This window comes from Rhinopithecus bieti, unplaced genomic scaffold, assembly GCF_001698545.2.
Source record: "Rhinopithecus bieti isolate Rb0 unplaced genomic scaffold, ASM169854v2 scaffold_425, whole genome shotgun sequence".
In the NCBI taxonomy this organism is placed as follows: domain Eukaryota; kingdom Metazoa; phylum Chordata; class Mammalia; order Primates; family Cercopithecidae; genus Rhinopithecus; species Rhinopithecus bieti.
In genome coordinates this window covers 619,142-636,242 of record NW_016803361.1, presented here as the reverse complement: position 1 = coordinate 636,242, position 17,101 = coordinate 619,142, and the positions used below count along the sequence as shown (strand labels likewise).

The window sequence follows — 17,101 nt, the reverse complement described above, 5'->3', positions numbered from 1 at the left end:
AAAAAAAAAAAAAAAACGGGACAGCACCAAAAACGAAAACAAAATGCTTTCCATCTGCTGAACCAACAGAAAGATTTTTTGTTTGTTTGTTTTTCTGAGACGGAGTCTTGCTCTGCCACCCAGGCTGGAGTGCAGTGGCCGGATCTCAGCTCACTGCAAGCTCCGCCTCCCGGGTTTACGCCATTCTCCTGCCTCAGCCTCCCGAGTAGCTGGGACTACAGGCGCCCGCCACCACGCCTGGCTAGTTTTTTGTATTTTTTTAGTAGAGACGGGGTTTCACTGTGTTAGCCAGGATGGTCTCAATCTCCTGACCTCGTGATCCGCCCGTCTCGGCCTCCCAAAGTGCTGGGATTACAGGCTTGAGCCACCGCGCCTGGCCTATAGTGCATATTATTAAAATAACAGTTAAAAATGTTAATTATAGTATAGGCCAGGTGCAGTGGTTCAAGCCTATAATCCCAGCACATTGGGAGATCAAAGCAGGAGGATCCCTGGAATCCAGGAGTTCGAGACCAACCTGGGTACCTGGGTAACATGGAGAAACCCTGCCTCTACAAATTTTTTTTTCTTTTTTTTTAAGACAGAGTCTCACTCTGTCACCCAGGCTGGAGTGCAATGGCACGATCTTGACTCACTGCAACCTCTGCCTCCTGGGTTCAAGCGATTCTCCTGCCTCAGCCTCCCTAGTAGCTGGGACTACAGGTGCACGCCACCATGCCCAGCTAATTTTTCGTATTTTCAGTAGAGACAGGGTTTCATCATCTTGGCCAGGGTGGTCTCAAACTCCTGACCTCAGGTGATCCACCCAGCTTGGCCTCCTAAAGTGCTGGGATTACAAGCATGAACCACTGCACCCAGCCTACTTTTTTTTTTTTTTTTTTTACATTAGCTGGGTGTGGTGGCACCTGCCTGTAGTCCTAGCTACTCGGGAGGCTGAGGTGGGAGGATCGTTTGAGCCCAGGAGGTCGAGGGTGCAGTGAGCTATGATCACACCACTACACTCCAGTTTTGGCAACAGAGTAAACAAGACTTTGTGTCTATAAATAAATAAATAAATAAATAAATAAAATTGTAATATAATATTGGCTACGCTTCTAAAAGCTACACAATTTCTCCATTCTAATTCATCACTCTGGCAAGACCTTTGCAAAAACTCTCACCTCCCTCTAAGGAGATGAGAACCCCTGGGACAGATTCTTCTTGATCCTGATCCCAATGTTGATTAGGTTTCTAGTGGTTTCTATAACTGTACATAAATGAACAGTGAAAACCGTGTTTCGTCCTCACGCTTATGATTCCAAACCAGAAAGTGTGTTGTCTCACTTCATGTCTTGTATTGCACATGACCAAACTGGGTTTGTTGGAGATAAATGTTTGCAGAAGGTCAAAGGCCTTTTGTGTGTGTGTGTGCGTGTGCTTAGTGATGAGATAGTTAGCAAGGCCAGTGGACTCAAAGAGCATCGGGGCAGGACAGACCCTCAGAAATCACATGGTTATTTTTCACTCTGTCTTAATACAGAGGAAGACAACTGGACTCTGCCAGGGGAAGTGGCTCACCCAAGGCCAAGTGGTGAATGGTGGGTTTTTGGACAATTGACCTCGGGGTATGAGTGTGAGAATGCCCAGGTTTTACTTCAGGGTATCATATCTTAAAGAATTTGGATTTGCAAAGAAATCAAACATGATTGGTTTTTCAGTTGGTGGGAAGGGTAAATGTAAACAAGAGGCAAAAGAAGGTGGTGTGATGAGGCTAGTTACTGAGTTTGCAAATACTTTTATGTGTCACGGGGGCAGAAGATGGCTGAATCGGTGTTTCTGCCTGGTGATGGCAGTTCCCCCTCTCAAACACTGGGCATGTCTGGCATCAGGTGGGCCCAGCCCTTCCTCACTCGGGCTCGGAGGACCAGTGGAGAAAAACAAACTGTGTTCAGAGATGGGCTCTGTGCTCCTGCTGGAGGCTGTATGACGAGTGGGCAGCCTGTTCTCCTACCCTGAGGCTTTCCCTCCACCTCAGCATGACCCCCTCTTTCCTCAGATGGGAAGGCCCAGTTTGGGTTGGTTGGGAGGGTTCAGTCCGTCCTTGACTCTGTGTCCTCTGCTGTCCAATCTCAGGTTGACATCAGCAGCTCAAGGGTTAGATTCCAGCTCCAATACGGAAACTTAAAACTCCCTAGAAAAGTCCCTGTGGAATGGAAATTATTATTCTGGAAGATACAGCTTAACCAGCTTTGTAAGCTGTTAATTATTAAACAAAATCAATGTTTTTAAGTTTAATTTGGACTCTTTCAGTTGGAATAACTGAAGGTCATTCTTTCAAAAAAAAAAAAACACACACACACACAAAATAAATATTAATAAAAGCCCCAGAAAATCCCTGTGTGTGTTTTTGGTGAACTTCTTGGAAAAGGGAGTTGGAAAACGGCCTCTGAGGCAGCGGTGAAAGAGCCTGGCTTCCATGTGTCTGGAGTTCCTTGTTGATTCTTGGTCCTTTCTGTCACGAAGACCTGAGGATCAACAAGGCTGGGAGAGGCCTGAGCTGGCTCAGCTGGGGCCATGAAATCTGTAATGACCTCGGGTCATAGCCAGCCCAACGAGGGGACGCTCTGTGACTCCGGTAAGATGTAAGGGCCACCAACCAACAGTAGCCAGCAGTGACCACTATCAGTTGGCCAAAGTCAAAAAAAAAAAAAAGCAAGGTCACACAGATAAAGACTAGCAACAAGTCCTGAGATAGGTGCTTCCAATGGATACAACATAGCAGAGTCTTGTCTCTCAGAGCCTGAGGATGATCCTGTTCTTGGGGTGAAGGTTCCCCAATAATGCTTGCTTTCAGAGGCGGACGGGTTTCACAGCTGGCACGGGACAGGCTGAGGACACTGCCAGTGAACCATGGCAAGCAGAAGAGAGGAGAGGAGTTGTGGCTGTAGGTAGATTCTGGCACAATGCAACCCACCCTGGCAGCCCCTCCTGGAAAGAGCCAAACTGGGAAAGTCCCTCTGACCTTTCATTTGTAGGCAAACTGGTTTGGTTGTTTGAAGTGTGATACTGCCAAACTGTGGTTTTAGGCCATGTCCCACCTCCCTGTGATGGCCTCGTACAATTCTAATACAAGTATGCAACAGTAGGGGCTGTTCTTAGGCCCTAACTGCTAATAGAAGTACTTTGTGAATAATAAATTATTATTCTTATTGTTATTAACAGTCAGAGAAATGACAGCTTCCTTTTATTGAGCACTTACTATGTGGCAGACACAGTGTTCAACAATAGCAGTCCTGAGAGGTAGGAATTATAATTTCTATTTTATAAATAAGAAAAATGAGGCTTTAGGAGATCAAGTAACTTGCTCAAGATAGCCAGCCAGTAATAGCAGGGACTCAGTCCATTTACACAGACCCTAAACTCCATGCTTTGAAGCACTGCCATGTATGTGGTGGCCATGAGAATATGCCTGTCAGATCTCCAGTTGCTTTGAGTAGAACTGACCAAGGGTTCCTGTGCCACCCTCTGAATCCATCATAGCTTTCAACCAAGGCCCTGCTTCCTGCAGGCTGCTACCAGCCAATAACTGAGCATGGCAGGGATACTAGACCCATTTCTGGAAGATGCAAGACTCTCCAATGCCCAACTTCTGTTTGAGGACTCCCTGACAGATTTGCACAACTTTCCTTAACCCGCTCAGTGGTCTAGGACACTTCTACCCAACCTTCCTTCCCCCTCTTATTCATTCGGGCTCAGACAGCTACAAGATTTTCCCACCCTCCCTCCCCATTTTCCTTCCCAGGCACTTTCCCTGACAAAATCCTTGTATGGCCGGGCACACTGGCTCACACCTGTAATCCTAGCACTTTGGGTGACTGAGGTAGGCAGATCACCTGAGGTCAGGGGTTCGAGGCCAGCCTGGTCAACATGGCGAAAGCCCATCTCTACTGAAAATACAAAAATTAGCCAGGCGTGGTGACACATGCCTGTAATCTCAGCTACTAGGGAGGCTGTGGCAGGAGAATCACTTGAACACAGGCGGTGGAGGTTGCAGTGAACCGCGATCGCACAACTGCATTCCAGCCTGGGCGACAGAGTGAGACTCTGTCTCAAAAAACAAAACAAAACAAAAAACCTTGTATGTTTAATCTCATTTTAGCCTTTGTGTCTCAGAAGACTGGGACTAACACAGTGTACCATGCAGAATTTTCAGGCAGCTTGGTTTAGTCTGGTATCATAAATTAGAGGGTTAGACAGTTTCCTGTTTCTCTCCAGATTCCACACTAAAAGCCTCCAGGCACGAAGCCTTACAGTGGTCCTCCCTGAGGTGTTGCTTTCCCTGCTAGTAACTTAGGTGGTTGGTCTTATCTCATTCATCAATTCATCCATTCATGCAAAAAGCATTTATTGATTTCTCACTATATTCCAAGCCCTGGGGATACAAAGATGAATGAATGTCAGGGAATCTGTTCTCAAAGAAATCACAGTCTAGTAGAAGAACAATTTGGTCAACAGATAAGCAACACTAATTGATTTAACTTTCTCTTGCACTTTGCAGTTTTCAAAGGGCTTCTGCATGTTGATCACTTAATTCCAATAAGCTTGTGCAACAGACCAGGCAGGCATAAATAAATCCATCTTAAAGGAGAGGAAATTGAAGCTTAGAAATGTCAAGATTACCCAGGAAGTGGCAGAGGTAGGACTTGAATCCAGGTCTTCCGTGGCTTAGCTGAATGTGCTTTTCCAGAATCTGTTAGTAACTGCATTTGTGTTGCTAGGAAATACTGTAGAATATCTTTAGAGTCTTGGCCTTAATAGCCCTGATTTTAATATTGGACTACTAAGGCCAGCAACTCCTGGGTTAAAGGAGTGTTAATTTTGGCCTGTATTTATGCAGAATTTGGAATGCCATCTTGTTTCATATTTCTTTAAGCCCTTCACCAAGAAGCATCACGCCCCCACCTCCACCCAGCCTTGACCAAGCCACAAAGCCAGACCAGCATTTCACTGTGAGGGATGAGAACAGAAAGTTATCCTTCCTGAAAGTGGAAAGTGAAACTGACCAGCCAGTTCCATCATTTCAGCTGGTCAGAAAGCAAAGGGTCAGCATTAGTGGGGGAAAGTAAACACCATTTCAGCCTTTTTTGGGACTTTGACCGCTGAGTGGCAGAGAGACAAAAGGGAAGAAATTTTACTCTCAATTTCTTCAGCTTAGTTACTGTCAAGAGTTGCCTTCAGCCTCTCAGTTCTTGACTTAGTGAAAATAAATCACGTTTATGTGGCCTGCCCCAAACAAAGCCCATTTGTCCGTCCTCACACCAGTAAATCCAGACATCAGTGTCTGTCTAGATAAGAATTGATTCCCAAACCAGGAAACCAAGAAGAGCCTGTGAAAAGGTGAGTTATTAATGGCCTCATGACAAGCCTGCGTTGTGCCATTTGAACAAAATTTACATAGGGAGAGGAAGCACATTTATAAGTGTCGGAAAGAGATGAAGAAAGAGGAAGCCTTTCAGGGGGGCTGTGGTAGCTCCTGCTTCGTTAGCAACACTGGGGTTTCCTGAACGAGGAAACAGGGGCCTGCAGGCCTCCAGACCTGGGTGTCTTGGGGGGAGCACTTTCTCACAGGTGTGGAGATGGGATGCAGGTTGGATAGTGCTCCCTAAGGATCCTGATAAACCCTGCCAAGGAAGCTTTCCTGTGCTCTTCTGGTTGCCTGTGCATGGTAGATGCAGCCCAAGACGCTGAATCCAGAATAGAGGTGAGTTTTGTGCAGCCCATTTACCATGGTGGGGAAGCAGATTTTCCTCCAACCCTTCCCAGGTTTAAGTCCCAGAGACTGGTTGAGGGAATGTCAGTCTGTGGCGGGGAAGCAGCTCACTTAGCAGAATCTTTTCCCCTTTTGGGTCATGTTTTCTGACAGCGGCTGTTCCTTCGGTTCGTCTGCTAACCAGATCTGGAGTTGGGAGCTTTGAATTCTACATGTGGTTCTACCATTAAACCAGAAACTTATGACCTAGGGCTGGTCAGTTCATGGCCCATGCCTCTATTTTTCTATCTGCAAAATGGAGATAGTCATCTCTGTCACATGTGCCTGGAGACACTGAAAGGAATAAAGGAGAACAAATCAAAAAGTTCAGAGGCACTGGGTGCTGAGACAACTCCAACTGACCCTTGGCTTCTTGGTTAAGGATAGAGCAGCTCTATTTGGGAAAGCTTCCTGAAGGTTGAACTTGGAAGAAAGTTAGAGGGCCCCAGCCCCAGCCGGGAGAGGACTGGGAGAGCCGCAGGCAGGTGTTATCATCGGTGGACAAGGGTGGGCACTGCGGTGCTTTCATTGGTTGTCATGGCAGCCTCAGCTGTTTTGCTATTTTTGTTCAAGCTGAAGAGCAGGTAGGGTGGGTTGGGGAGGGGAAGGGAAAAGCTATAGTCCTTTGCTTTAAAAAAAAATAACAAGAAATGAGCACTTTGAATAGCTCATTTAGAGCTAATAGTTATTTATTTAAGGGGTTGGGGAGTGCTGGATAAAAGTCTTAGAGGCCTGAGGTCATCTCTCCTCTTGTCCTGCTCCCTTGATCTTGAACCTTAAGGACCTTGAGGAGGGCCAGGTGAATTACCTGATGAATGAAGAAAATACTGTTCCTTGTCTGTGCGAGCTGGAAACGATTTGGGCTGATGTCAGTAGATCCTTGACCCAGAACCCTCCACCCAGGGCTGCAAATTCACTGATGTGCAGTGAAATCAGGCAGCCTTAGGAGCCTGCATCTGGCACAGAACACTGGGATGGCAAACTGATTGCATATGATGGGTGAGCCCACCTGCATTCCAAAAGTGAGCAGCTCCAACTGCCTCTGGAAGCCAGCATGGGAGTGTGGAAGAAGTGGATTCATTCCTCCTTCTTCATTTCTACAACTTTCTCTTTGTTTCCAGGGAGACAGTGTGACCACCATGACTGTATTTCTTTTCTTTGTTTTTTGAGACAGGGTGTCACTTTGTTTCCTAGGCTGGAGTGCAGTGGCACAATCATGGGCCACGGCAGCTTCGACCTCCCTGGGCTCAGGTGATCTTCCCACTTCAGCCTCCCAAGTAGCTGGGACTACAGGTATGCACCATGCCCAACTACATTTTGTATTTTTTGTAGCAACAGAGTTTTGCCATGTTGCCCAGGCTAGTCTCGAACTCTTGGCCTCGAGCGATCTGCTTGCCTTGGCCTCCCAAAGTGTTGAGATGGCGGGAGCCATCGTGCCTGGCCATGACTGTATTTAAAGTCTGAGTTAGGAAAGTGTCCGTAGGACTCTACCTTATCTTTTTGGCATCAGGAGGATGATGATGATGATGACGGTGATGAGAACGATGATTGATGTCGCTTCAATTAACTCACACTAACACCTCTAAATAATTGTCACCTCCTCCCTCCCCTGACGTTAGTGTCAGTAAGACATCTGGTGGGTAAGAACTTGGCATTCCACTGATCTCCTTACCATCAGTCTGATGACTGTATGTGACTTTGGGGGTAGCTGGTGACTTATGGGTTGGGTATACCTGTCACTCTCTGTTGGGAGCTTTGTAAGTGAAAGGGGTTAGTTGGACGGGAAATTCAATACCCAATAACCGAGGTGGGTGAGCAAAGGAGAAGAAAGACCTGTGGCGATGACTGAAATGAAAAAGCAGTCTTGATGTTTGCCAGGAAGGTAGGGGAAGGTGGGGGGTGTTGAAACTTAAGATTTGAGTACCACCATTGCAAGCTTCTCACCTCCCATCCTGTGAACCCACAATTTGCAGTAGAGCAAAGGCTCCTTCACTGGGATCCACACACTGGGAATTTGGACACAAGGCCAGGCCTGAGGTTTCCTTTTGTGCTTTCTAAGGACATGACAATAGCCTTGATGCTGAATTTCTGAGCTAATAGCCAGTGCAAACAAGATAAATGCAGTGTAAACAGGAGACATGTTTATAGCCTACTTCAGAATAATTTTCTAAGCATACTGTAAACCATGCTCGTGGTACATTTTCAGACATTGGTTAATTATAGCATCTTATTTGTTCCTGAAAGCAGATAGAGCAGGATGTTGGTAACACTTTGTTAGCCACTTGTTTGTGTTATTTTATGATCCGAAGGCAGCGCTTGCTCAGGGTGGGATGGGTGGTCAGCTACTCGTGTTCTCAATTTTGACTAGCCTTTACAAAAGAGCTGATATCTTCTGCCTGAATGTCTGGAATTATTTCACAAAAAAGCAAAGACAGTTTTCAACTTAAGAAAAAGAAACTGCATTTTCAATCTGTATTTTACAGAATTTCCTTTTCTCCTGAATGCTTTTTTGCTGACAGGTCTTCCATATACACCCTGCATAGGATTCAGGGTCCTCTCAGACACCCAAACTCCCTTCCCCTCTCCCATAGCCCTTCCCCCATATAGAAGGTGTTTCCTGTGGCCCAGACACGTCATTTGCTCTCATGCCTTTGTGCCTTTAATCATGCTTTTCCTCTGCCAGGAAAGTCCTCCCAGCTCTTCTGTGTGTTCTCTCCAGTACCAGTGAGGACAGAAATTTTCTCACTCTTCCATTTCTTGAGGAGCCTGGGATAGGCTTTGCATATTTATTATCTGTTGATAAATAATGAGTATTTGTTGAAGGGATAAGGAAATGAACAATTAATTATTTTATTACTTTAAATAGAAAATATCACGCCTTTTTCACAGAAGGGTAAGTTCAACATCCCAACGCTATTTGACTGAGGGGAGCTTGCTTTCTTCATCTCTTAGGAAGTTTTTCTCAACTTCTGAATTTTCATGTGCAAGCCCTATTCTTTTCTTTTCTTTCTTTCTTTCTTTCTTTCTTTCTTTCTTTCTTTCTTCTTCTTCTTCTTTCTTCCTCTTCCTCTTCCTCTTCCTCTTCCTCCTCTTTCTTCTTCTTCCTCTTCTTCTTCTTCTTCTTTCTTCTTCTTCTTTTTTTTTTTTGAGATGGAGTCTCACTCTGTCACCCAGGCTGGAGTGCAGTGACGCAATCTCAGCTCACTACAACCTCCACCTCCTAGATTCAAGTGATTCTCCCGCCTCAGCCTCCCAAGTAGCTGGGACTACAGGCGTGTGCCACCATGCCCGGCTAATTTTTGTATTTTTAGTAGAGACGCGGTTTTACCATTGGCCAGGCTGGTCTTGAACTCCTGACCTCATGATCCGCCCGCCTCAGCCTCCCAAAGTGCTGGGATTACAGGCCTGAGCCACCGCATCTGGCCCCACTTTTCTAAGAACTTAGAAACATTAATTTAATTTAGTTCTATTTATAGTCTCATTGTACAGTTTGGTGCCTGGTGATAAGTTATCACATAATTCTGTTTTTTTGTTTGTTTGTTTTTTGTTTTTTTTTTTTTTTTTTTGAGACAGGGTCTCACTCTGTCACCCAGGCTGGAGTGCAGTGGTGTGATCTCAGCTCACTGCAACCTCCACCTCATGATTAGCTGGGACCACAGGCACACACCACCACGCCCAGCTAGTTTTTTGTATTTTTGGTAGAGAGAGAGTCTCACAATGCTGCCCAGGTTGGTCTCAAACTCCTGAACTCAAGCAATCCTCCCGACTCAGCCTCCCAAAGTGCTTGGATTACAGGTATGAGCCACCGCACCCGGCCTCTCTATTTTTTCATGTGGGACCTCATCTTCCCAATTCAATTGGAAGCACCTTAAGGTACACATTTGTACAGGACACACTTGTGGAATTCCCCTGTGGGATCCAGGCCAGTGCTAGAACGTGGCAGATGTGTTCAGTAGACACTTGCTATGTGACTAGGAAACTTCGTAGTAAGCTCAGGTTTTGGAACGTTTTATTCAGGGCTTTGAAAAATAGCTGTTTCATGATTTCATCGTTGTGGCTTAGGTAGGATGAATGAACTTCATAACAAATGAGAAATTTCATCCTGAGTGGAAAAGCCTTTGGAAGTTTCTCCAGACCTTGGATAACTCTATATTCCTACCCCATTTGTGTGGTGGTTAAATTTTATTTTATTTTATTTTTGAGATGGAGTCTCATTCTGTCGTCCAGGGCTGGAGTGCAGTGGTGTGATCTCAGCTCACTGCAGCGTCCACTTCCCGGGTTCAAGCGATTCTCCTGTCTCAGCCTCCTGAGTAGCTGGGATTACGGGCATGTGCCACCACGCCTGGCTAATTTTTGTACATTTTTAGTAGAGGCGGGGTTTCACCATGTTGGCCAAGCTGGTTTGGAGCTCCTGACCTCAAGTGATCTGCCTGCCTTGGCCTCCCAAAGTGCTGGGATTACAGGTGTGAGCCACTGCACCTGGCCCCGTGTGGTGGTTAAATCTGAGTCCTCAATTTAAAATACAAATGCAGAGGGAACACAGTCCTTTCTTCTGTGAACCCCAATACCTGGGTTGCTTGTCTGCATCCTTCTAAGAAATCTTTGAATCTTCTTCATTGTTTTTTTCATCAGCCACACTGGAAGTCTTGGACATGAACCACGATACCCGCCTACTTCGTCCCAGCACAGAGACACACAGGTTCCCCTGACTGGCCCCAGTGACCGTTTCTGTTTAATTCCATTTTTGACTAGATTGATGGCAAGTTCTTAATTATCAGTTGAAATTTATCACCTTAGTGTCCTTCTCTGTTCACTTTCTTTTTACTTGTATCTAAAACTTGGAGAAAGAATTCAGCATGTTTGTGCTACAGGCCTTGATCCTGCCTTCCCATCATGACTTTACCTTATTTAAATTAAAAAAATAATTGGTTTAACAAAATGGAAGCAAAATAGCATAATGCAGCTTTTTCCAAACTTCAGTCATTTGAGAACCACCAACCTTGTTCTTGGCTTATGTTTGTACCATAGTGCTACTATTTTCTTCAATTTGTGTACCACACAATTCACGCATTTTAAGTGTACAACTCAGCAATCATTGGTGTATGAGATTAATTTTTTAAAATTGTGGTAAAATGTAGGTAACAGAGTATTTGTCATTTTAACCAATTTAAAGTATACAATTCAGTGGCATTAATTATATTCACAATATTGCACAGCCATCACCACTCTTTCCAAAATTTTTTCGTTGTACTATTGACTTAATATTTTCTTTAAGTCAATTCATATTTTCTAAGTAAGTTTATTTTAAAAGGAAACTTTGCCACTCTACACGAAAAAACCAGTATCTCTTGATATAGATAGAAGGTAGATATAAAAATGTAGATAATAAAAAGTACACATTGGTATTAAATTCTATGGTATACAGATTCCTACAGAAGCCTGTGGGCTTAAGGCCCTGAGGTGTTGAAGGCATCCTTTTACTGGTTGAAGTCTTTCTTTTTGATATAAGTGGAACTGAAATATTTGAAAGGGGACTGCTTTCTTAATGTGTGATTCAGTGTTTTTGAATGTTTGCTGTACACTTTATTTTTTTTCCTTAAAAAATTCTTTGTCATCCAACTTGATGCTGTACACTCTAGAATCATCCCTCTCTCACCAGGGTGCATGGCGCATGGTATGGGAAACCCTAGCAGACGGATGACAGCATGGGTTTGGTTCAATTGTTAGGTTGCCTTACAGCACACACTGGGTGACTTGGACAGTGTACTTAGATTTTGGCTGTAAAATGTGCAGAATGATACCAAAGTTGCTGTGATAAAATGGAATCATTTCTGTTGTGTTTTGCATAGTTCCTAGCATATTTTAACTGCTCAAAAAATGGCAGTTCTGGTTGTTTTTAAGAACCATGATTATTTATGCATTTCTCGAGGTTTAATACTGCCTTACAAGAGTAGTTTGTGTCCTCTGAAAAATATTCTCCCAGACCAGCAAACATCATTCTTTTCCACACCCCTTCCAGAGCACCAACTGAGTACCAGATATTGTGTAGTGAAAAGGGGCAGTGAGCATTGTGGTGTGAAAGCTCAGCTGGAAAATGGGAGAGTGCAGCCTTGGGTTGGAGGCCACTAGGGCATGAAAGACCCTGGCTGGTTCAGTTGGCATGAAATATTTTTTGACTTAAACCCCATCCTTGGAATGTGCCCATCTGCCGTAATGGCAGGTCACAGCATACCTAACCAGGGCAGCATTGATCAGAACAAGGCAGCACCTTTGGGCATCAGTGACAGCAAAAGCCCCAGGTTGTGTCTCATAAGCTGCGGAGTCACAACGCCAGACCAGGAATAGGAAGTGATACCACCTTCCACTTCCCTGGGCCACATCTAGAAGGGAGGCAGGGCAGTGGCACCTCGGGGGTGGGGAGTGGATTCCTGCCTCTGCTCCGTGCTCCTGCTTGACCTTGGCTGAGTAATTTCATTCCTTCTGGGCACTGTATTTTCATCTATAAAATGGGAGTAAGCATTGATTCCTATCTTACAGGGTTGTTTTGAGGATTAAATGAGATTAGGACTATTGAGCAGTCACCATAATATTTAACAAATGGGAACTTTGATCATTATCATTATGAGTAATAATAATGATTGTCACCAGCTCTTACCTAGCATGAGCTACCCCATGTAGCTTAGTTGTGGGCCCAAATGCATACGTATATTTATTACATTTAAGATTCATACAGTTTTTTCAGACCCAAATAGTGTATAGATTCCCCTTAAAGGAAATAAATATTACGAAGCTTTAGTGTCGACTAATCAATGATTTTGATGTTGTTTAAATGTGCATAGACATATTTAACTTTTTTTACTTATATGTTCTATAGTCATACATCTTTAATTCTTTATGTTTATTGTTCTTTCCCAACTCCGAACGCAAAACAAATGAGCAAGACACAAATACAGGTATAAAATAAATAAAAGGCAAATCGACCACGTTCATTTTGTCATAGAGGATGCTAGTTTATTGTGGTAGCGTCCTGTGCACTGCGTGGAGGCTGTGGTACTCGCCAATCTGTAGGGAGTCTTGCTGCATCTCTCCTGGGTTATTTTGGGGCTTGGATCTCCCACCACATTTCTCTATTTAAAGTAGTGTACAGGAAAATCTCCTTGTGTTCAGTTGGCACAAATGCCTCATTTCCATATCATTCTGCCCCCTTCTTTCCTCAGTAACCTCTGACATTTAGCATAGCATGACCTACCTGCAAAGCGATTGCAGACACAAACACAGGCTCAGAATCCTGTGGCAGGACCCCCTTATAACGTGATCATTCAGATAATCTGAAAAGTTCTTGCATCCCATTTAAAAGGCATTATCATCTAAATGAAGAGCCCAGATACTGATTCTCATAAAGAACATATCTAAGGACTTTTTGCAGACCAGACACTGGTTTGAGAGACAGTGACTCATGTACTGACTGGATCTCCAAAGTATTTGAAGCAGTCTTCAAAATTAAACACAATATAAAAAAGAGAAATAGGCAAGACCAAGGACCTGGACAGGAGTGTGAAAGAGGCTAAGAACCAAATTTGTCACCAAGCTACCTGGCAGCAAGGGCCAAAGGTGAAATATACCAATGTTCACTCATTCGTTTTGTCAAATAAGAGAAAGCACTCAAGTTCTCTGAAGAGATAGACTTTTCCTGCCATAGAATTCAAGGAGTATTTATTACATGAATCCTTTATAGATGACACTTTGAAGAACCAGATACACACAGAATGTCTTTTTCAATCACTTCTCCAGAGTTTCTCTAGACTTCGTAAAAGCTGAGAGGATATTATGAAATTTTAAAGCAGTGAGGATGCTATTGGCATCTTAATAATACTTTACACTGGGAGGATGCTTGGGGTTTTCTGAGTACCTTCACTCAAGCATTATTATTTGAGTCTCAGGACAGCAAAGGTGGCATTATCTTCAAAGGGGGAAGTGGTCCAAGAGGGATCTACATGTTCAAGTGGGAAGGTCTGAGACCACCCCACTCTGACAGGTGGGTAAGAGCGATACTTATGTCTGAGTGGCCATTTCCTTTGAAGGAAACTTTTAATCTGCTGAAGTGCTTGGACCCTGGCCCTTTTGGGACTCTGCCTTCTCCATAGTGCATTGTGGAAGAGGCCACTGTGGCTTGTCAATCAGCGCCACCAGAATAACCCTGCAGAATGAATGACATCCTGCTCGACTTCCTGAAATGAGTGAGCTGCTGGTGGCTATCCAAGGTGACTAAATGAATAGACCTACTGGAAGGAATTGTTTATTTTGTATGGCCTGTCTGAATGCTGGGAAATATCTGCCAAGTGCTGCACTATTAGCATCAATCTCATTTGTGTCAAGCTGGGCTCTTGGGCAACATTATTAGCTAATAGATTGCAGTGGTTTTGTGCCTATTTAAAAAAAATGATTAGCTAATAGATTCAGTTGCTACTTTTCTGTTACCCTACCCCATTATGAAAGAAATGCTTTTTCACTATGGAAAATACTAACATACATAAAATGGTAGAAGGAAGGAGGGAGGGAGAGAGGAAAGAAGCATGCAGAATCCAGCCGCACATTTTCTTCTGACCTTTTAAAATGCATTTCTTATGTAATTGAAATCATGCAGCATCTGAGATATGATTTTATATCCTGCTTTTCTGCTTAGCATGCCGTAAGCTTTTACCCACGTCACTTAGAACTCTTTGAAAATAATGTTTTTAATAGTCCTTTTTTTTTTTGAAACGGAGTCTCACTCTGTTGCCCATGCTGGAATTCAGTAGCGCGATCTCGGCTCACTGCAAGCTCCGCCTCCCGGGTCCATACCATTCTTCTGCCTCAGCCTCCCGAGTAGCTGGGACTACAGACGCCCGCCACCATGCCTGGCTACTTTTGTATTTTAGTAGAGACGGGGTTTCACCGTGTTAGCCAGGATGGTCTCGATCTCCTGACCTCGTCATCCGCCCGCCTTGGCCTCCCAAAGTGCTGGGATTACAGGCGTGAGCTGCTGCGCCCGGCCTTAATAGTCTTTTAGGTTGTTTTCAGTTTTTTCACTGATGCAAAACCTCTTGCTTCAGAATCTTTATTTTGGACTTTTATTTTCCTCCTTAAGAGAGACTTCTGGAAATAGAATTATGTGGCAAAAACTGTGAACATTTTAAAGGCCTTCTCTTTCTCTGGATGTGAACACGTGGCTTTCCAGAAAGATCGCAGTTTGTACTTCCCTCAGCAGCTAGGGAGTATCTGTCCTCCAGTCACCTTTACACAGCGCACTGTTTAAAGTTTAAAGTCTATTGAGTGTGCTTCACAGCATTTTCTAATTTGAGAAGGTAAAATAGCAAGACAGCATTGTATTTTCATTTGCGTTCTCATGATGACTAGTGAGAATGAGTGATATTTGTTTGAATAGGGAGGTAATTTGTATTCCTTCTTTTATGAATTGTCTTCTTATTGGTCTTGGGGTATTTTTAAAGAGATTTCGTGACATCTTCATATATTAAGAAGATCAACCCCTTGTCATTTTACTTCAAATTTTAAACTGTTGTGATTTGCCTTTTTTTTTTTTTTTTTTTTTTGTGATGGAATCTTGCTCTGTTGCTCAGGCTGGAGTGCGGTAGTGTGATCTGGGCTCACTGCAACCTCTGCCTCCTGGGTTCAAGTGATTCTGCTGCCTCAGCCTCCTGAGAAGCTGGGATTACGGGCACATGCCACCATGCCCATCTAATTTTTGTATTTTTAGTAGAGATGGGGTTTCACCATGTTGGCCAGGCTGGTCTTGAACTCCTGACCTCAGGTGATCCATCTGCCTCAGCCTCCCAAAGTGTTGGGATTACAGGTGTGAGCCACTGCACTCAGTCTGCCATTGGGTTCTTTGTTGAGGTATAATTCACATACCATCAGTTGATCTGTTTAAAGTGTACAATTCAATGTTTTTTCTTATATTCACATATTTGTGCAAAATTCACCATAATCAATTTTAGAATATTTTCAGTCAATTTTAGAATATTTTCATCACCTCAGAAAGAGATTTCATACCTCTTAGCTATTGTCCCACAATCCTGCCACTCTCCCCAGCCCAAAGCAACCACTAATCTACTTTCCATCTCTATAGATTTGCCTGTCCCAGACATATCATATACTTGAAATCATATAATCTGTGGTCTTTTATGACTATGTTCTTTCACTTAGCATATTGTTTTCAAGATTCATCCGTGCTGTAGCATGTATCAGTGCATCATTCATCTTTATTTATTTATTTACTTAATTTATTTATTTATTGAGACAGCGTTTCCCTCTTGTTACCCAGGCTGGAGTGCAGTGGTGCCATCTTGGCTCACTGCAACCTCTGCCTCCTGGGTTCAAGTGATTCTCCTGCCTCAGCCTCTTGAGTAGCTGAGATTACAGGCGCCCACCACCATGCCCAGCTATCTTTTTGCATTTTTAGTAGAGATGGGGTTTCACCATGTTGACCAGGCTGGTCTCGAACTCCTGATGTCAGGTGATCCACCCGCCTCGGCCTCCCAAAGTGCAGGGATTACAGGTGTGAGCCTCTGCCCTGGCCTTATTTATCTATTATAATAAGAAAGTGTGCCTCTATTTATATAAAACGACATGTTGTTTTGAAATTTATTTCTCTTTATTGCTGAGTAGTGTTCCATTATATGGACGTACCTCATTTTGTTTATCTATTCATCAGCTGATAGACATTTGGGTTGTTTCCACCTTTTGGCTATTAGGAATGATGCTGCTGCAGCATTTTGATTTTAGTTTTTTGTTTGTTTACTAAAATTTTAAATTCATGTTATCAAGTCTTGCTTATTTAGATTGTGATTTTTTTATTTGTTTGATTAACAAATCTTTTCCCAAATCACTAGTAATATGTTCACACGTATTTTCTTTTTAATTTTTAAAATTTGTTTATTTTTATTTTGCATTTTAACTTCTAATCCATCTAAGTTTCATTTTGGAGTTATAAGAATTAGGAAGAATTGGGCTGGGCGTGGTGGCTCAAGCTTGTAATCCCAGCACTTTGGGAGGCCGAGGCGGGCGGATCACGAGGTCAGGAGATCGAGACCATCCTGGCTAACACGGTGAAATCCCGTCTCTACTAAAATACAAAAAAAAAAAAAAAAAAAAGTTAGCCAGGCGTGGTGCGTGGTGGCAGGCACCTGTAGTCCCAGCTACTCCAGAGGCTGAAGCAGGAGAATGGCGTGAACCCGGGAGGTGAAGCTTGAAGTGAGCTGAGATTGTGCCACTGCACTCCAGCCTGGGCGACAGAGTAAGACTCTGTCTCAAGAA

The 17,101-nt window shown here is 43.7% G+C and overlaps 1 protein-coding gene across 3 annotated transcripts in view; it reads left to right on the top strand.

The window, feature by feature from the left end:
* The window catches only part of PIK3AP1 (phosphoinositide-3-kinase adaptor protein 1), a 140,111-nt gene that overhangs the window by 46,162 nt on the left and 76,848 nt on the right, over positions 1–17,101 (top strand). Inside the window, exon 1 of one of the 3 annotated variants that reach the window (XM_017880028.1) lies at positions 7,062–7,081. The exons of the other annotated variants lie outside the window; for them this stretch is intronic. The gene's annotated coding sequence lies outside the window, so the exon portion shown is untranslated. Of the gene's footprint in view, positions 1–7,061; positions 7,082–17,101 lie in introns of those variants that run through there. 3 annotated transcript variants of the gene reach the window in all.